The 20,703-nt window shown below is 51.6% G+C and overlaps 1 protein-coding gene and 1 long non-coding RNA gene across 3 annotated transcripts in view; one reads left to right on the top strand and one right to left on the bottom strand.

Annotated features, from left to right (window-relative positions):
- The window catches only part of PRKG1 (protein kinase cGMP-dependent 1), a 1,599,245-nt gene extending 1,599,219 nt beyond the window's left edge, over positions 1-26 (bottom strand). The window contains exon 1 of one of the 2 annotated variants that reach the window (XM_075348723.1): positions 1-26. This exon is cut by the window's left edge and continues 652 nt beyond it. The gene's annotated coding sequence lies outside the window, so the exon portion shown is untranslated. The other variant, XM_075348724.1, reaches the window with a different exon arrangement.
- LOC142310901 (uncharacterized) overlaps positions 1-14,067 on the top strand; it is a 14,873-nt gene extending 806 nt beyond the window's left edge. The window contains exons 1-3 of the long non-coding RNA XR_012754224.1: positions 1-432; positions 11,248-11,585; positions 13,799-14,067. The exon at positions 1-432 is cut by the window's left edge and continues 806 nt beyond it. This is a non-coding gene — a long non-coding RNA (uncharacterized LOC142310901). The remainder of the gene's footprint in view (positions 433-11,247; positions 11,586-13,798) is intronic.
- The last annotated feature ends 6,636 nt before the right edge of the window (positions 14,068-20,703 follow it).

Genomic DNA, 20,703 nt, shown 5'->3' on the forward strand with positions numbered 1-20,703 from the left:
AAAAAAGAGCTTTGTGGCACTCTCAAGTCCTGATCCCTGAAATAGCAACAATTACCATGTGATCTAAGGGTGGCGCAGCTCCCTGTAACTGGATCCTGGGATTCTGCAATCACAAGGAAGCTTCTCTAGAAGAAACCCTCCACAGATGAGATGCCTGGAGCTCAGGGGCTTCCACCTAGGCTGGAGCTGCAATGCTCTGCTGACTGCTCCTACAGCCATGGATTTCTCTGGACAAGGCTCAATCCTGATGTTTTATCACAGATCCCACATTTTACACTCAGAGGAAACTCATTCAAATATGGTAATGAAAGCCAAGTTAGAGGAAGTAGAAGCTGCTGTGGACAGAGAGAATCACTGTACATTGCTCTTATGGTGGGGCTTAGTTACTGTACTGCATGTATTGCTGGTTAGGGTCCTCTGATTTCCTGCAAGGTAAGTGACAGTCATGGGGTTACATTAGGGGGTGTTTCCTACATCAGATCCACTATGATTTCTGATACATTTTCTGTATAAAGTATTTTAGTGTAAGAGTTTTGTGTACCCCATTATGGCTGTAAAATGTAATTCCTGTGTAAACAGGAGACTCCTGTGCTTTGGGGTAATAATGACACTAAAGGCCGCTTTACACGCTACGATTTATCTGACGATCTCGTTAGCGACATGACACGCCCAGATCGTAGTTACGATTTGACGAGATCGCTCATAGGTTGTTTATTAGCGGTCACACGTAACTATCTCAAAAACAACGCTACATCGTTCAGCGACATATTGTTTGACCGAGGCGGTCGTGTGGATGTTGTTCATCGTTGGCAGGGTGTCAAACGTAGCAATATGTCTGCTGCGTTCCAAACAACGAACAATATTTTGAAACTGAACGACGTGTCAACGATCAACGATTTTCAACTTATTTGCGATCGTTCGGACTCACTCGTAGGTGTCACACGCAACGACGTCGCTAACGATGACAGAAGTGCGTCACGAAAACCGTGACCCCTACGACATATCGTCAGATAAATCGTAGCGTGTAAAGCGGCCTTAAGTCCAGTAGTTACTAATCTTGTGTGGCTTAGAGTTCATTGTCAATGTTTTATGCTTGTTAATAAACTTTCCTTGTTTATATACATGTTTTCTCATGGTCAGTGCATCCTCATCATCATCTTCATCATCATCATTATCTAAGGGTTCATCAGTTGTCAGATTGGTCTTACATTACAATCACTCCATGTGTGCGCTTTACATTGTTTATTATTATTTAGCTCTATTTACATAATATGTTTGATTCTCACTCATGGTATATATGTCCATGTTACATACTGACGGTGCAGTATTTTATACAGAGACTCTCAAAACTTTTAACTGTTTTTATTTCCGCTGTATATACCAAAAGGATAAAAATATCTTCTTGAGAACGTCAGATTCTCACGCAGAGAGTGACATCTTGTGTTCAAATCATTTACTGCCAAGACAAGCATCAAGGAAATGTTTGTACTTTCATCCCCTGAGGTTTGGCCGCGCTGTGGATTACATGCAAACCAAATTTGGTTGGTTGGAGATGTAAGATCTTCCCAGGCAAGTTCATGAATTGCATGGCTTATACACAGATGGCTGCCTACAGGGTGTGGAACTGCAAAGCCCAGCTACATCAGTCACTTAACAGTCAGTATATATATATATATATATATATATATATACACACACACGCAAACACACACATACATACATACATATACACGTACACACACACATACACACACAGACACACATACATACATACACACACACACACACACACATACACACACATACACACACGTACACACACACACACGCATACATACACACACACACACACACACACACACACACATACACACACACATACACACACACACACATAAACACTTCCTGACATATGTACATTCCTTTAAAAAACAAACAACATACAATGTGTGTCTTAAAGGAAATCTTTCACCTGGTTTTTGCCACCTAATCTGTGAGCAGCATAACGTAGGGGCAGAGATCCTGATTCCAACAGTGTGTCACTTACTGGAAAGCATACTGTAACTTTTATAAAATCACTATTTAATTAGCAGGAGATTACCATTAGGTCTCATCCGCACAATGCATTTTTTACTGCATTTTTGATGCATGATTGTAGTCACAAAAATGCACCCAAAAGCATGCATTTCCTTCCCCCAGCAAAGGCTATGAGATTTCTATTTTGCTGTCTGCATAGTGCACCTTTTTTTGGTTGTGTTTTTGAAGATACAGCATGTTAATTCTTTTTGTGTCTTGTCCCTGCATTTTTCACTAGTGATGGGAGGACTGGCAGATCAATTTCCTGCTGACTTTGGGTCGGCGGGGGATTGATCCCTGGTATCTGGCTAGATGCTGGTCCCCATAAAAAGTCTATGGGGATCAGAATCCGATGCAAAGAGGTAGGAGCAAGCAGACTACTTGGCATGCTGCAGGTAGTCCAGCATATTCATGAGCTCTGTATAACTGCTAGATCTGCAGCAGAAAAACGTTGATTTTATCAAAATGACAGCAAACAGTCCAGTATTTACACATCATTGGAATCAGGGTCTCTGTCTCTACATTATGCTGCTCTCAGATGGGGGAGCAAAAAAGTGGTGACACATTCCCTTTAGAGAGGTTGTCCTGCCTTAGGCTACAAGTGTACAGTCACTCTAAGTCGGGCTTTGCACACTACGACATCGCAGGTGCGATGTCGGTGGGGTCAAATTGAAGATGACATACTTCCGGCATCGCATGCGACATCGTACTGTGTAAAGGTTCGATGATACGATTAATGAGCGCAAAAGCGTCGTAATTGTATCATCGGTGCAGCGTCGGCGTAATCCATAATTACACTGATGCGACGGTCCGATGTTGTTCCTCGCTCCTGCGGCAGCACACATCGCTGTGTGTGAAGTCGCAGGAGCGAGGAACATCTCCTACTGGCGTCACCGCGGCTTCCGTAGGATATGCGGAAGGAAGGAGGTGGGCGGGATGTTTACATCCCACTCATCTCCGCCCCTCCGCTACTATTGACCGCCTGCCGTGTGATGTCACAGTGATGCCGTACGACCCGCCCCCTTAATAAGGAGGCGGGTCGCCGGCCAAGAGCGACGTCCCAGGACAGGTGAGCGCATGTGAAGCTGCCGTAGCGATAATGTTCGCTACGGCGGCTATCGCGAGGATATCGCAGCTGCAACGGGGGCGGGGACTATCGCGCTCGGCATCGCAGCATCGGCTTGCGATGTCGCAGCGTGCAAAGTACCCCTAAGTGCGCACTGTGAAGATTCTCCAGGAGCAGGCGGTCATGTGATCACAAATATGCAATTTGCATACTTAAGTCCACATTCCAACTAGACTATATAGGCCTCACTCAGTACACTTGCATTGAGCAAAGCCGCGCCCATCAGGTCGGCACATGACCACTTGTATGGAAATCAGATAATTGCAGTCACGCGCTTACGTCGGAGAATCCTCATAGTGTGCAGTGTACGCAGTGTGAGGATTCACAAGTCTGCAGTCACATAGAGGGATACATAGAGGGACTGCAGACTTGTAGCCTAAAGGGTGCTTTACACGCTGCGACATCGTTAGCGATAGCTAGCAATGTCGAGCACGATAGCACCCGCCCCCGTCATTCGTGCGACATTTGGTGCTCGCTGCCGTAGGGAATATTATCTCTACGGCAGCGTCATACGCACATACCTTGTCAGCGACGTCGCTGTGACCCACGAACAATCCCTCTTTCAAGGGGGAGGTGCATTCGGCGTCATAGCGACGTCACTGCGGCGTCACTAAGCGGCGGCCAATAGAAGCGGAGGGGCGGAGATGAACGGGACGTAACATCCGCCCACCTCTCTTCCTTCCGCATTGCCGGTGGACGCACGTAAGGAGATGTTCGTCGCTCCTGCGGTGTCACACAGAGTGATGTGTGATGCTGCAGGAACGACAAACATTGTACCTGTGGCAGCAGCGATATTAAGGAAAGGAGCGACGTGTCAACGATCACCGTTTTTGAATGATTTTGCGATTGTTGATCATCGCTCCTTGGTGTCACACGCTGCGATGTCGCTACCGGCGCCGGATGTGCGTCACTAACGACGTGACCCTGACGATATATTGGTATCGATGTCGCAGCATGTAAAGTACCGTTTAGTCTAAAGGCCGCTTTACATGCTGCGACATCGCTCAAGCGATCTCGTTGGTGCCACGGAATTTGTGACGCACATCCGGTCGCTTTAGTGATGTCGTTGTGTGTGACACCTATGAGCGATTTTGAATCGTCGCAAAAACGGTCAAAATCGCTCATCGGTGACATGCCCCACTATTCTCGAATATCGCTGCTGCTCGGTGTACGAAGTAGTTTGTCGCTCCTGCGGCAGCATACATCGCTATGTGTGACACCTGCGGCCGGCTGCAATGAGGAAGGAAGGAGGTGGGCAGGATGTTACGTCCCGCTCATCTCCGCCCCTCCGCTTCTATTGGGCGGCGGTTCGGTGATGCTGCTGTGACGTTGCTGTGACGCTGAACGAACCACCCCCTTAGAAAGGAGGAGGTTCGCCGGTCACAGCGAAGTCACAGGGCAGGTATGTGCGTGTGACGCTGCCGTAGCGATAATGTTCGATACGGCAGCGATCACACGATATCGCATGTAGGATGGGGACGGGTGCTTTCGCGCTCGACATCGCTAGCAATTGCTAGCGATGTCGTAGCATGTAAAGCGGCCTTAAGGACAACTCGTTGTTGTCCATGTCATGTATGTATCAGTGATATACATTCTTAGGTATCTGTTGGTCAGATATGTGGGTATAGTTATTAGACTGTGAGCATGTATGTAATGTCCTGTAGTCATCCGTGAGAGCGGAGCCTGCAAAGATCTGTTGGGGAAAAAAGTTGTGCAAAGATAACTGGTTTAGATGGGCAATGAGCCCCATAGGGGTGAATGAGCCCATGACTATCGGGAGGGTATAGGGTAGGAAGGGGTTAATGTTGAGGGAATAGGGCTGTGTAAGGGATTAAGGGATTGGTGGTTTGGTGAGCGGCGAGGATTGGGCCAGAGGTCATGAGGGGTGGGGAGAAAAGGGGGGGGTTTATAAGGGGCAGTTAGTTGCAGTACCTCCTCTTTTGTCGTTGGTGCCAGTCGTGTTTGGTCAGCATCGCCGGTTCCAGAATGGCTGACCTAGCTGCGCTGTTGGAGTGGGTCCGTGGAGCCTCGGAAGTCCTGGGAGTGGATGTGGTGCGGGAGCAGCTGCGTGCGGCCTGTGGGGACGGAGCGATGGTGCCCTCAGCTGTGGCTGCGGCTGCAGCACCCGGACCTGTGCTGCGTGCTCGGCGGTCGCGGCCGCCGGAGCGTTACTCCCCCAGCGGGAGGGGAGCGAGATCCAGGAGCCCCTTACGGGACCCTCCGGGGCAGGGGAGCCCTCACCAGCCTGCAGGAGCTTTGCCGGCCTCCGGGAGGAATCCTCATCGGAGATCCTGCGGGCCGGAGGTGGGCGGAGCTTGTTTGCGGCCTACTTCCGGTCCGCGGGCGGCAAGGCCCCGGTCCTGATTAACAGCAGCCCCCGGTGATGTGCCGGCCGGGGGCAGAGCTCTGCGGAACGATGTGTCGGTGGGAACTCCCTGCAGACGGCAGGGGAGACGTGCGGAGAGTGCAGCACAGGAGCTGCAGATCGCCAGCCAAAGGGCTGCGGGGGATGGGTCCAGCAGCCGGCAGGGCCACAGCAGGATGTCGGTGGTGACGGTCCCCCCCAGCGTGGATCGTGCTGGGGGGAGGACTCAGCGTATATCGGAGGCCGGACGGCCTTCCTGCAGTCGGCAGGGAGGGAGACCAGTGGGGATGGCAAGTGGAGCCGAAGTGCAGCAGCCGACCTCGGGATCATCGTGGGTGGACGGCGGCAGGACGCCGCGTCGGGCGACACGAAAAAGGTCCAGCAGGAGGCGATTGGAGGAGCAGGGTGCGGTGACCGTGGGGGTTGACGGCCGCCAATCGCGAGCTGTCCCCTTGCTGGTCCCCCCTGAGGTCCTCAGCGGCGATTCGGACTCTGGTGACGAGGACGGAAGCGACAACACAGCGAGACGGATGGAGCGTCAGGAGACTCGTGATACGGCTGTTCCGGATCCGATTCAGAGGCAGCCCGGTGAGCGAACGACGAGTATGCTTAATGTTGCGGGTAGTGTGGGGGGGGTGTCTTCTGTGTCGGCGAGTGCGCAGGGCTCTGGGGTTCGGGAGCCGTCGGCGTTACCGGGGGCAGAGTTTTGGGGGCAGTTATTGGGGGTGTTGCAGGGGCTGTCGGCTGAGCGAGCAGGAGCGAGCGGGTCTGGTTCTCCGGCGGGGGCTTGGGTGGGTCCCTCGGGTGGCGTGCCGCCGGTGGTGGCGGCGCAGAGTGTTGTTACGCAGGGAGCTGCAGTGGCGACAGAAGCAGGACAGGTGGCAGGAGTAGCGGCCGGGTCGGGCGCGGAGAAGGACGGGGAAAAAGAGAAGGAAAAGGAGAAAGAGGATGAGGTGGTGCGGCTAGATGATAGGGCGCGGAGCGAGGTATACGTTTGCTTCGAGAGTCCGCTGGGGGTGCATTTAAAAAAGGAGGTGAGGGAGAAGATATGGAAAGGGGAGTATGTGGAAATTTTTTCCCTGCTTCCCCTTGAGAAATTTAACTTGGATAAGGTGAAGCCAAGCGACTCAAAAAAGGAGAAGGAGGATGAGGAAAAGAGGAGGTATAGGCTTATTCCCAGGACATTTACCAACTGGTTACAGGCCTTTGCGATCTTAGCCAGTGTCATTGGGGAAAAGGAGCCGGAACATTGTTCCGCACTTTTCGGGTATATGGATTCGATTGGGGAGGCGTATAGAGTGTACGGCGGTTTAGGTTGGTTGAGGTACGACGAACAGTTTCGGCAGCGCAAGGCTCTGCGGGCCGGACTAAAATGGGACCACAAGGACATCTCCTTGTGGATGAGGTTAATGACAGCCCCGGCTCAGCCCTTTCGTGGGGCTGCCGGGGGTTCGGGTACAAGCAACGGGTCTTCGGCGGGTCAGAGAAAAGGAGCTTGCTGGCAATTCAATGAGGGACAGTGTAAATTTGGGGCCTCGTGCCGTTTCAAGCACGAGTGTTCCGGATGTGGAGGTTCCCATCCTGTGTCCAGGTGCTTTAAGAAAGGGAAGGGTAAGCCCGGGGAGGGGGCTGGAAAAAGGGAGGACGCCGGTGAGGGTAGAGGCGATGCTTCCCTATTTAAGTAGGTATCCGGATGTACGGGCGGCCGAGTTATTGAGGAAGGGTTTTACTGAGGGTTTTCGGATTCCGTTTGAATCTGGGGCCCCAGTTTTTCGCCCGGGTAACTTGAGGTCTGCAAGGGAACACCCGGAGGTTGTGAAAGAGAAGCTGGACAAGGAGGTTGAATTAGGGAGGATGGCGGGCCCCTTTCAGGACCCACCAATTTCCAATCTTCGGATTTCGCCATTGGGGGTGGTTCCCAAAAAAGAGCCGAAGAAATTTCGGCTCATACATCATTTATCCTACCCGGCTGGGTTGTCGGTGAATGATGGGATATCACCTGAGCTGTCAGCGGTTTGTTATGTTTCTTTTGACAGAGCTTTGGATTTGGTGCGGGCAGCCGGGCGTGGGGCCCTGATGGCAAAAGCGGATGTGGAGGCAGCTTTTCGCTTGCTCCCAGTGCATCCGGACAGTCAGCATCTGTTGGGATGTATGTGGGAGGGAGAGTTTTATGTGGACCGTTGCCTGCCCATGGGATGTTCTATTTCTTGTTCTTATTTCGAGGCGTTTAGTTCTTTTGTGGAATGGGTAGTCCGGGACATGGCGGGGGTGCACTCCGTGATCCATTACTTGGACGATTTCCTTTGTGTTGGGCCGGCAAGGTCCTCGGTTTGTTCATTGTTGTTGTTTACGTTGCAGCGGATAGCGCAGAGTTTGGGTATTCCTTTGGCAAAAGACAAAACGGAAGGGCCAGTGACTGCTTTATGCTTTTTGGGCATAGAAATCGACACGATAGGGAGCACCGATAGTCGGTGGGGAGTATGAAGTCACTCAGGGGTAGTGGCTTCAGACAGGATTGGGAACTTGTGGGCGTAGGTCCTGCAGGTTCTGGGGAGGGGTATTTTAACGATGGAACGTTAGTACCCCACACCTTGGGTTGGTTGGACACAGCCGAGGTGGTCCTCTGGGCCAGTGGTATGTTACGGCCAGGGGATAAGGATGATTAGTGGCTTCTTGGACGGACCTATCGGTTGTTTGCCAGTTGGGAGGGTATTCATGTATCGGTTTATGTTTAAAGAGGGTGGCATGCTGAGCCACAAGTTTTGATACATTTATACTGTTAAATAAAAGCTGTGGCCATTCGCCCAAAAAAAGTTGTTATGTCTTTATTTCAAGTAGAGTGGTTAAGAGGTGTTTTGGTACATGGGAGACCCAATTATCCCTTTTAGATACGTCAAGATGGGCAATGAGCCCCATAGGGGTGAATGAGCCCATGACTATCGGGAGGGTATAGGGTAGGAAGGGGTTAATGTTGAGGGAATAGGGCTGTGTAAGGGATTAAGGGATTGGTGGTTTGGTGAGCGGCGAGGATTGGGCCAGAGGTCATGAGGGGTGGGGAGAAAAGGGGGGGGTTTATAAGGGGCAGTTAGTTGCAGTACCTCCTCTTTTGCCGTTGGTGCCAGTCGTGTTTGGCCCGCCCACCCGCCCTTAATATAAAAAAAAAAAACCGTAAAATTATAAAAAAAAAAAAAATAAATAAATAAAAATTCAAAAAAAAAAAAAAAAAATAACAAAGGTTTATTTGGTGGTTTTCTTTGTTTGTCGCAGCGGGGGGATAGGTCCGTTCCTAGAGGCTGGGAGCACCGATAGTCGGTGGGGAGTATGAAGTCACTCAGGGGTAGTGGCTTCAGACAGGATTGGGAACTTGTGGGCGTAGGTCCTGCAGGTTCTGGGGAGGGGTATTTTAACGATGGAACGTTAGTACCCCACACCTTGGGTTGGTTGGACACAGCCGAGGTGGTCCTCTGGGCCAGTGGTATGTTACGGCCAGGGGATAAGGATGATTAGTGGCTTCTTGGACGGACCTATCGGTTGTTTGCCAGTTGGGAGGGTATACATGTATCGGTTTATGTTTAAAGAGGGTGGCATGCTGAGCCACAAGTTTTGATACATGTATACTGTTAAATAAAAGCTGTGGCCATTCGCCCAAAAAAGTTGTTATGTCTTTATTTCAAGTAGAGTGGTTAAGAGGTGTTTTGGTACATGGGAGACCCAATTATCCCTTTTAGATACGTCATGTCCATTTTGCTATAACTGATGTCTGCTGGATCCATTTTTTTAACATGGGAGTCTATGGAGGACTGATCCGTTAACTTATTGCTATTTAGTCATATGGTTTTCTTGCATTTGTGACATCCGTTTCTTTCTTACAGGATCCGTTTCAAATGGAAGATAAATAGTAATCCGGTAACAATCCGTCCTCCATATACTCCTATGTTAAAAAAACGGATCCGGCAGAAATCATTTTGCCAACGGATCTCTGCAGGATCCATTCTAACGGATCATTACAGGACATGTGAACGCAGCCTAACATGGGAGAATGATTGGGGGACAGGCTTTGCTAGAAACACATGTCCGATGCACAGATTTTGAGGCCGGTATCCATGAGTAGACAGGAGAAAAAAAATATGTGTAATCCAGCATCGGAACTACTGTGTTTTTCCAAAAATAAGACACTGTCGTATACTTCTTTTTACCCCCGAAAAATTACTAGGGTTTATTTTTGGAGTAGGTCTTATTCTTGGAGAAACATGTTTGGGGGTAAGTTTACCTCCACAAAAAAAGCAGAACCCCTTTCCAGGAGACTCATACTTACCAGACCCCGGATGTCTGTGTGGCTCCCAGGTCCTCTCTGTAATCTCCGACGGGCATCCTCAGCAGGTATGCTGCACGCTGCCCTCTTCTGCTTCTGGCCGTCACACTAACACACATCAGATCGCGCAAACACACTCATACACACACACAATCACCAATCAGATCATGCACACACACTAGTCACTCACCACATCCGGTGGTACAGAATGCCTCCGGCCACAGGGAAAGATGGGAGGAAGTTACATATCACAGGTCCTGTAATCATTCCAACCGCAGCCGCAGTTCCTTGCGTTCCACCTCACTCCATCTCAGGATTCTGCCGCACAAAAGAAATCTGTATTGCTGGATGTGGCGTGTGTGTGATCTGATAGGTGATTGTGTGTGTGTTCTGATGTGTGTGGGTGTGCGATCTGATGTGTGTGGGTGTGCGATCTGATGTGTGTGGGTGTGCGATCTGATGGGTGATTGTACGATCTGATGTGTGTGAGTGTGCAATCTGATTTGTGTGTGATCTGATGTGTGTGTTTACGATCTGATGTGTGTGGGTGTGCGATCTGATGTGTGTGTTTGCGATCTGATGTGTGTGGGTCTGCGATCTGATGTGTGTGTGTGTGCGATCTGATGTCTGTGTGTTTGCGATCTGATGTGTGTGTGTGCGATCTGATGTGTGTGTGTGCGTTCCACTGCAGGTCCTCCCGCTCAGCGTCTGGTTAGTATGATTGCTGGGTCTTCTGTCTTCTTTCTTCTCTCTTTTGGGGGTGTCTGATTTCTATAATGAAGTGTTCTGCAGTATCTTTAACTTTTTTAGCTGCACAGCTGCACGGACACTTCATATTGAACCGTGACTAGGTCTTATTTTCGGGGTACAGCTTATATTTAAGTCTTGCTCTGAAAATGCTGAAAATCCCTGCTGGGGCTTATGTAACACCCCACGGAGCAGAAGATAGGAGCTTAAATCCGTACCTTGTATACCCGTTGCCAGGCCAGTGGTTTGTACAAGTCGTGGCCCCGTGGTGCACAGTAAAAGGGGGTTGGCAAGGATTGCACCTGGAGAGGTCGTCACCGGTTACAGTGGTGACTGGGGTCCCGGCCTCTTCCGCTGTGGAGTGGACCCTTCCTCTGACCTTTCTCCCTCCAGGAGTGGAACGGATGATATCGACTACGCCACCTGTGGAATGCGGCCAGGGATAACGGCACCGCTGCAGGGTACCTCGCCAGGGAAGATGTTAGGGTGCAGCCAGGATGATATCGCTCCCCACAGGCGGAGCGGTCCCAGGGAGGGATCACAAGGCGACAACACATAGTCAGAGTCACTGGGTTGCGGGTTTCAGATTTGTTTACTCACACTTCTTTATGTCGCACCCAGGATACTGGTTTTTACTGTGCTGACTCCGGTCGTTCCCAGGCAGAGCAGAGGTCAAAGTTTGGTAGGACAGCCTGTGGACTTTCTCCTTTTTATACGCTCCTGTGGTGGTTCCCTCCTGGTCTCTGGAGCTCTTGAGATCCGCTACTCTGCCACCCGAAGCTGAGAGGCTCTGTAACCCTCTTCTCCATGCCACACGACTACCGGTCCCAGGCTCTCAACTCCTTCCCGCCTAGCCACCTCTCCCATTCCAAGTCTCTGCTGGCTAATGGACCTGGAGCCTCCTAATTGGCATCTCTCTCAGCTTGGGGGTCCTCAGCCATCCACTCGCCCGGTCCCAGGTAAGGAAAGGGTGTATGAACCTGTCTGGAACTGGTGGTTCCTCTGCTCTGCCTCCCTGAGAGAGAGAGCTCTCAGGGAGCTAGTCACTGCATACACTCCCACTGCTTTCCCAAGGCGTTCTGAAGTAAACTGAAACTAAACTGTCTGTTTTGTAACTCCCTCCTGCACATTCCCCACCTAAGGAATGTTCCCTCTGTGTGTGAGGCTGTGTGATACAGGAAACGGAACTTATCAGGTTTTAACCTCTTCCTGCTCAGGGTGGACGGAAATTATAAACTACATAAAAATACATACAATTCAATACCTTGTAGCACCCAGTCTCAGGGGTGCTACACTTATTTTTGGGGGATGTCTTATTTTTTGAAAAACACAGTAGTAAAGATTTCAGAAAAACAGAAAGCTCCGGACAGATGGCACTTAGCTGCTACCTGTCCAGAGCTTTACATTTTTTATTCATATATTTTAATGTTGTTTAATACACTTTGTCATTTTTACTAGTTCCAGTGCTAGATTACATATCTACATTGTTTTTCTTCTTTAAAATAATCAAAAGGCTTCATTCACACGTCAGTTTTTATCTGAGGTTTTTACTGAAATTTTATACCTGTTTTAGGCCTGCAACACACATCCGTGCCTCCGGTACGTGTTTGGGACTTTTTCACACGTACCGGCGGCACGAACACAAGTGCACCAATGTTACCCTATGGAAACAGGCACACACACATTAAGACACACGGAACGTGTGTCCGTGTGGTTTGTACGTGTGTGCGTTTTTTAACACGGATGACATGTCCACGTTTCACCGGCATCATGCAGACACGGACCCGCTAAAGTCAATGGGTCCATGTCTGCACGTACATGACACGTACGGTCCGTGTGTTTTTTTTTTTTTTATAAATCGTGAAACGGCTCAAGACACACGGACTGCACACGGAATGCACACGTACGTATCTCACGCATACACGGACATTCAACACGCACGCACGGCAAGCATACGCCATCACACTGATGTCACACGTACCGGAGAAACGGACATCCAAAATGGAACACGGACCCGAAAAACGGACCGCGGAACACACGCGTGTTTTTTGCGGACGTGTGTTTCAGGCCTTAGTCTATGTAGCTGTTGGCGTGTACTTTTGCCAACTGATTGGTTTACAGTGGAACCTCGTTTAACAAGTAACCCACTTAACGAGAATTTCGCTTAACAAGCAAAGCTTTCTGTAAATTTGTAACCCGCTTTACGAGAAAGCTTTGCTGTGTGAGCAAAATCCTCACCGCACACACTTCCGGTTCCGTCCATCCACTGCGCTCTGACCCGCACTTGCAGTCCACACAAACACACACAAGCACGCACAAAACACACACAAACAAACACAAGCATGTACACACATACAGTATTATGCTCACCTTACCTTCCGTTCCACCGCCGGCCTCATGGTTCTTGTAGTTCCCGGGTACATCGCGACGTCCTCGCGGCGAACTACAAGTACCATGAGGCCGGCGATGGAACGGAAGGTAAGGTGAGCATATAATATGTGTACCTTCTGTTTTATCGCCGGCCTCCTGGGTACTGTAGTTCGCCGCTCCACTCCAGGCTGTGCATCGGCATCCATAGCGACGAAGCAGGAACTTCCTCTGTCAGACGCTACTCAAAGGCAGCGCGCTGGCCAATCAGAGGCAAGCGGCTCTGCCTTTGACGTCAGCGCTTTGACAGGAAGTTCCTCCCTCGTCGTTATGGTAACCCGATACACGGCCCGCACCGGAGAACAGCAAGTCCCAGGAGACCGGCGATGGAACGGAAGGTAAGGTGAGCATATAATATGTGCGTTTGTGTGCGTGCTTGTGTGTTTGTGCGTGTTTGTTTGTGTTTGTATGTGTTTGTGTGTGTTTGTGCATGTGTGGAATGACAGAATAGGGGACCAGGATGGGACATTTAACAAGTTGTGGAACGAATTGTCTGCATTGCAATGATTTCCTATGGGAAATCTTGCTCTGCTGAACGAGTAACTTGGTTAACAAGCACACTCCCAGAACGGATTGTTCTCGTTAAGCAAGGTTCCACTGTATACCAAAATATGGAGACGTGCTGCCTGGATCAAACTTGCTAATACAAGTCTATGGATCCACGTAAAAGTGGGACAGTACTCTGATTTTATCCATGTGCCATCCATGTGCTGTCCATTTTTAACCGATTTTTTTTTCTTTATAGGAAAAGCTTGAAAAACTTCCTTCAGTTTTTATTTTTGCAAAGAAGAACAAATGATGAAACTGATGCTAAAAACAGAAACAGCAAGAAAACATTGATAAAAATCTGATCCAGCACACTGATGAAATTCAATTCATTTTTTGATGCCCTATCGGCACGTGCGGCCGATTACATTACATTCTACACATGATTGTATAGACAGTGCTGATTGGCTTGTCTGAAAAAGCAAATAAACAGCCACCAGTTGCCTTGCACATAGCCAATCAGATGTGATTTAAAGGGAATCTGTCACCAGGTTTTTGCTCCCCTATCTGAGAGCAACATAATGTAGAGACAGAGACCCTGATTCCAGTGATGTCACTTAGCTGTTTGCTATAATTTTGATAAAATCATTGTTTTCTCGGCTGCAGATCTAGCAGTTATACAGAGCTCATGTATATGCTGGACTACCTGGCAGCAGGACAAGTAGTCCTCTAATGGTAGTCTTACTGCTGATTAATCAATGATTTAATTAAAACTACACTAAGCAGCCCAGTAAGTGACACATCGCTGGAAACAGGATCTCTGCAACTACATTATGCTGCTGTCAGATTAATTGGCAAAAACCTGGTGACAGATTCCCTTTAAAGGGAGCTTTTAAGAGAGCCTTTAACGTACCTTGATTTCCCAGCTGCTGGGACATCTGGAGGCTGTGAACTGTTACCAGAGTTCAAAGCCTCCGGGTGTCCCAACTCCAAGAAACTTTAAGGCTCACTTAAAGGCTTCTTTAAGGTTTCCGAGCCTCACAGCTGCCAGGAGACCCAGGGGCTGTGAGCTCTGGTAATCTTTAGGTTACCAGAGCTCACACCCACCGGGTCTTGCAGCAGCTGTCAACCTAGTAAGTTTTAGGGAGCCCTTAAAAGAGCCTTTAACGTTTCCTGAGTTCCCAGCTGCTGGGACATCTGGAGGCTGTGATCTGTTATTAGAGTTCACAGCCTCCAGGTATCCCAACAGCTGGAAACTCTAAGAATCTAAAGGCTTTCATAAAGGATCTTTTAAAGGTTCCTTTAAGGTTTTCAGGCCTCACAGCTCCCGGACTGTCGGACTGCTTTGCCGCCGTGTCCCGCAATCTGACAGTTCAGTAATCTGGCAGTCAGGTCCCTGGAGTTCACTCACGGTGGCTCTCCGCTGCTTTCAGTGAACTCAGTTGAACCCGCTGCTGGATTGCCAGATTAGGCAATGTGTGCACACTGAATATTTGGTTGCAGACACTTTATCAAATTTGAATCTCCTGGCAAAAAAGCACCGAGCCTGCACCGAAAATGCATGCAGTTTCTGTGTGTTTGTTTTGCCAAGAGATGTGTGAAGCCCCACGGGTGTTGTGTCGGTGCATTACCTTCAGGGACTCCACGTAGCTGGATCTCGTCACAGGTAGGAGATCTTCTTCTTGTCGTGACGCCACTCTCAGTATTGCGGCCAGTAGGGACCGCCACTGCAGGTTGAGGGTCGCCTGGGGCTGATGGTGTGTGCAGTTAGATGTAGTAGCCTCCTGAGAGTGAGGCAAGCCCCAGGGCCCGATGTAGGTTTGTAGTACCACAAGTCGCAGAATGACCACACAGGCAGGATGTCTTTCAGGGTTTTTACTCACTTCAGGTGGCAGGGTGAGTAACCCGGGCGTAGCTGAGATGAACCAGGTAGGAACCAGGTATCCTTCAGGCTGACTTTATGAGGGTGACTACTGACTCGCCTTCCTTAGCCCTTGGTGGTTTGGGGTGACCCCGACTTTTAGTCCCTATGGGGGTCACCCAGGGAAGATGCTCCAAGCCTCTCTCCCCTTCTTGTTTGCCGTGTGCTTGTTCCCCGGACCAGGCCACTCCAGCCTCTTGCCTCCTGTGACCTATGGGCCCAATCTTGCGGTTACGTGGCTGCGGCTTTTGTAGTGTTGTGGTGTGGGCTTTAAGAGCCCCACACCGGCAGGTTTAGCAGGGAAAGGTGAATCTATCCTCGCTTCGGGATCTGCCGCCCGGTTGGGCCTGGTGCTCTCTAGCAGTCTCCTTACTTCCCACTCCGTGCACTCTCTAGCTGAAGCTGGCTTTCAGGCAGCACTCCTAGTTGACCGTTCTCCCCCGTCTGTAGCCACTGCGCGGGCGCTGTTAGACAGCACAGCCCCACAGGTCTGCTCCTCACTGAGCCCTATGGAGTTCTCTGCTCTAACTGACTCACTGCTCCTCCTCTCCTGTTCTTGCCTACGCCACCTAGCAACCAGACTCTCCACCACACCCCCTGAGAGGAGATGGAGGCTCTACCCCCTCCACTATTCCAGTGAAGGTGAAGGCTTGCCCCCTCCTGGGATCCCCAGGGGTCCTCTCATGGGTACATGTGTGAGACCTGATCACTATGCGCCTGTGTTCCACACCCCAGTCAGCCTTCTGGATTACCTGTATTGTACTGTCCCCAGCATGGGTGCAGTACTCAGTGGTGCCTGACCAGGTCAGGGGCGCCACATTCCCCCTTAGTTATCACCAGCACGTCCTCGGGCTGCAAGACAACATTTTAAAATGCATAAAACATTAAAACATGTAAAACATTTAAAAGCACCAGGTATCAGACATCACCACCCTCCACCCACAAGTCCGTTAACCCACCCAAAACCCTCTCAGGAGGCAGGTCACCGGTCCTGTTGGTAACCAGGTCTGGGCCATCCGTTTCCCCAGACCTTTCCTCCAATCTTCCTCTCCCGTTGGCCGCGACTTCAGCCACTTCTGGCAGGATGTAGAGGCGGCTTACATGGGCTGGTGGTTTCAGGGTATACCTGGCCTGGTGGATCCGCGCCGTCAACCTCTTCTGGCAGGATTCAGAGGCGGCCTCCACAGTTGGTGCTGACCAGGTACCCTCTTTGTGGTGGTGAGCCAAGGCCCCATAAACAGGCGTGCTCTCTGGTCGCAGGTGAGCCAAGGCCCTTTTCTACGGACGGGCCCCCCTGGTTGCAGACGAGCCAAGCCCCTAAACAGGCTGGCCCTGGTGGTGGTGCCACTGGTGTAACTATTTACACTGCGAGAGTTTGTGGCTATAGCAAGTTCATAGCCTTAAGGTTTATGGGTTTTCTCACATCAGTTTATGTGGGCACATTCTTGAACTTTAAAACGTTGCAAACAAAACTTGTCAAAACTTCAACTGGTAACTTGCTGTATTTCTTACTTTACTTTACTTTACTCCTCTTTTTCACTAGGGCGAGGGCACGTTGGGCACTGGCACCTGTGACTTTCTTGCTCTTTGTCTCTTTCTTCATCTGTGGTTGCCTCATCTGTAGGTTCTGTGTCTTTCCTTTCTTGGTCTGCATCTGATTCCTTTTCTGTATCTGTTTCTTTATCTCTGTCTTGTCTTTCTTGTCTTTCTTGTCTTTCTTGTCTTTCTTGTCTTTCTTGTCTTTCTTGTCTTTCTTGTCTTTCTTGTCTTTCTTGTCTTTCTTGTCTTTCTTGTGGCATGGGATGGCTGTAGGGTTTGCTGGTACGTAAGGCTACATCAAGTGCGTACAATCCCCTTTCACCTTGGTGCATGGTAAACTGTACCGAATCTCCCATTTTCAGATTTCTGCCAGGGTGTCCTCTAGGCAGGTGTGCGCTGACATCTCTCCTGTTAACAAATATTCCCTTTTTGATGCCAGGTGCTACAATAAATCCATAGCCGCTTCTCAGATTAAAGTCTTCCACTACGCCATAACACAGGGGTCCTCTAGCCTGGCTTTTGGCCCTTCTCAGGGACCGTTTCTCCTGTAGGTCTCTGGCGGTGACTTCCTTCTGCTCTGGAGACTGTGGGGCTGGAGCATACTGTGTTCTGTGGCGCCGTGTCTTGCGGGCTGGGTTCTGTAGAGGGCAGCTCACAAACTCCCAGGTGAGGTCTTGGGGCTGATCTTCGTCAACAGACGGTGTCGGGTCTTCCTCATCCCAGCGGGAGTATGGCAGCATTTCTGGCTCCGAATACACATCTTCCGCGGGTGGCACTGGAGTCGGAGTCAACCCTTCTGCTCCCTGGCCTCCTCTCCCCCTTAGTTCTTCCTGGCACTCCAGCTGTGGCAGTGCCGGGGATGGATGCTCTTCAGCCGGCCCAGGTGAGGGACTCCTTGGTGTAGCTGCTGCAGGAGTTAGCAGGAGACTCTTTGGGGTATGCGGAGGGGGTATGTATTGGCTCACCAACCATTGTGGAAATTTGGCCTCCAGGTCAGCCTTCATCTGCCAATATGCAGGGTCTTCACCCACCGTGGGCTGCCTATCAGGGACCTCTGTGGACCGGGGAGCGGTGTCTGCTCTGGCCTTGCAGGCCGGGGAAAATGATGAGGTAGTCTTCTCTTCTTGGCGGGCCGCGCCCTGTATGGCGGCGGCCTGGTCTTGGCGGGCCGCGCCTGGCATGGCGGCGGCCTGGTCTTGGCGGGCCGCGCCTGGCATGGCGGCGGCCTGGTCTTGGCGGGCCGCGCCCGGCATGGCGGCGGCCTGGTCTTGGCGGGCCGCGCCCGGCATGGCGGCGGCCTGGTCTTGGCGGGCCGCGCCCGGCATGGCGGCGGCCTGGTCTTGGCGGGCCGCGCCTGGCATGGCGGCGGCCTGGATCAGTGTCGCTGTTGCAGGGGGCTCCGTGCAGGCTGGGCTGGACGTCGCTGCATCGATCGGAGCTTGGCGGGCCGCACCCGGCGGGGCTGCGGCCTGGTTCAGCATATCACTTGCGGCGCGGACTAGCGTCGCTGCTGCGTTGGGGTCTTGGCGGACCGGGTTCAGCAGGGTGGCAGCCTGGGTCAGCGTCACACCTGCAGCACGGATGAGCACTGCCGTGGTGGTCGGAGCCCTGCGGGACAGGCGGGGCATCGCTGCGGCGGCCTGGATTTGGCGGGCCGCTTCTAGCGTGGCTGCGGCCTGGTCCAGCGTCGCCGCGCCGGGCGCCTCTTCTGGGACCGCGGGCGTGGCAGCAGGGGCCGGGGCACTTGCGCTGGCCGGGGCATCACTCGACTCACCCACCGGTAGCAGCATCGGGGTCTGCGTCGTCGCCGCTCGGTCTGGCAGGCGTCGCGCGGCTCCCCCCTCGTAGGTCCGTACCGCCGCAGCCATCTCCAGGAGCTCCGTGCGTTCTTCCCTGATCTGCTCCATGACCCGGGTCTCCAGTCGGTCACAGAACTGGGCCAGCTCCCGATACCACCAGGCAGCGGAGCCTGGTTCTGGGTTCCTGCGGTCAGACGCCATTTCTTCTGCGCCGTCTTCTGCACGATCTCCCAGCAGTGGACTCTTCGCTGCCTCCTGTAACAAGCTGTCCAGTTTCTGCTCTGCTTCTTTCAGCAGCTCCTCTCCCAGCAGCAGGCTTGTGGCTCCCTTTCTGTTCCGCCGTTTCTCGACGCTTCCACTCTCATAGCTGGCAAGGTCAGAACTCTGCAGGGGATCTCTGGGTAGCCACACCTCTTCGTGGGCGGTAACTTCTTCCAGCGCGGGCTGCTGTTGTTTTTCAGCGCGCTTTTCATGGTGGCAATATGGCGGCGCTTCCAATTTTTCAAGCGGACCGCCCAGGCACATGGTCACCTGTCTGAACAGGTCTAGTCCTTATCCTGTTCGTGACGCCAGATGTGAAGCCCCACGGGTGTTGTGTCGGTGCATTACCTTCAGGGACTCCACGTAGCTGGATCTCGTCACAGGTAGGAGATCTTCTTCTTGTCGTGACGCCACTCTCAGTATTGCGGCCAGTAGGGACCGCCACTGCAGGTTGAGGGTCGCCTGGGGCTGATGGTGTGTGCAGTTAGATGTAGTAGCCTCCTGAGAGTGAGGCAAGCCCCAGGGCCCGATGTAGGTTTGTAGTACCACAAGTCGCAGAATGACCACACAGGCAGGATGTCTTTCAGGGTTTTTACTCACTTCAGGTGGCAGGGTGAGTAACCCGGGCGTAGCTGAGATGAACCAGGTAGGAACCAGGTATCCTTCAGGCTGACTTTATGAGGGTGACTACTGACTCGCCTTCCTTAGCCCTTGGTGGTTTGGGGTGACCCCGACTTTTAGTCCCTATGGGGGTCACCCAGGGAAGATGCTCCAAGCCTCTCTCCCCTTCTTGTTTGCCGTGTGCTTGTTCCCCGGACCAGGCCACTCCAGCCTCTTGCCTCCTGTGACCTATGGGCCCAATCTTGCGGTTACGTGGCTGCGGCTTTTGTAGTGTTGTGGTGTGGGCTTTAAGAGCCCCACACCGGCAGGTTTAGCAGGGAAAGGTGAATCTATCCTCGCTTCGGGATCTGCCGCCCGGTTGGGCCTGGTGCTCTCTAGCAGTCTCCTTACTTCCCACTCCGTGCACTCTCTAGCTGAAGCTGGCTTTCAGGCAGCACTCCTAGTTGACCGTTCTCCCCCGTCTGTAGCCACTGCGCGGGCGCTGTTAGACAGCACAGCCCCACAGGTCTGCTCCTCACTGAGCCCTATGGAGTTCTCTGCTCTAACTGACTCACTGCTCCTCCTCTCCTGTTCTTGCCTACGCCACCTAGCAACCAGACTCTCCACCACACCCCCTGAGAGGAGATGGAGGCTCTACCCCCTCCACTATTCCAGTGAAGGTGAAGGCTTGCCCCCTCCTGGGATCCCCAGGGGTCCTCTCATGGGTACATGTGTGAGACCTGATCACTATGCGCCTGTGTTCCACACCCCAGTCAGCCTTCTGGATTACCTGTATTGTACTGTCCCCAGCATGGGTGCAGTACTCAGTGGTGCCTGACCAGGTCAGGGGCGCCACAGATGCAGATTTGGTGCAGAAATGTCTGCAACCAAATACTCAATGTGCGCACATTGCCTAATTCGGTAATCCAGCATTGAGTTCAGTGTGTTCACCTAAAGTGAGGTCTCTGAGTTCAATGAGTTCGCTTCAGGTTAGTCCACAATAATATGGAAATGAAAGAAAAAAGGTTTCTGCATAGGCAATGT

This window comes from Anomaloglossus baeobatrachus, chromosome 5 (genome assembly GCF_048569485.1).
Source record: "Anomaloglossus baeobatrachus isolate aAnoBae1 chromosome 5, aAnoBae1.hap1, whole genome shotgun sequence".
Lineage (NCBI taxonomy): Eukaryota > Metazoa > Chordata > Amphibia > Anura > Aromobatidae > Anomaloglossus > Anomaloglossus baeobatrachus.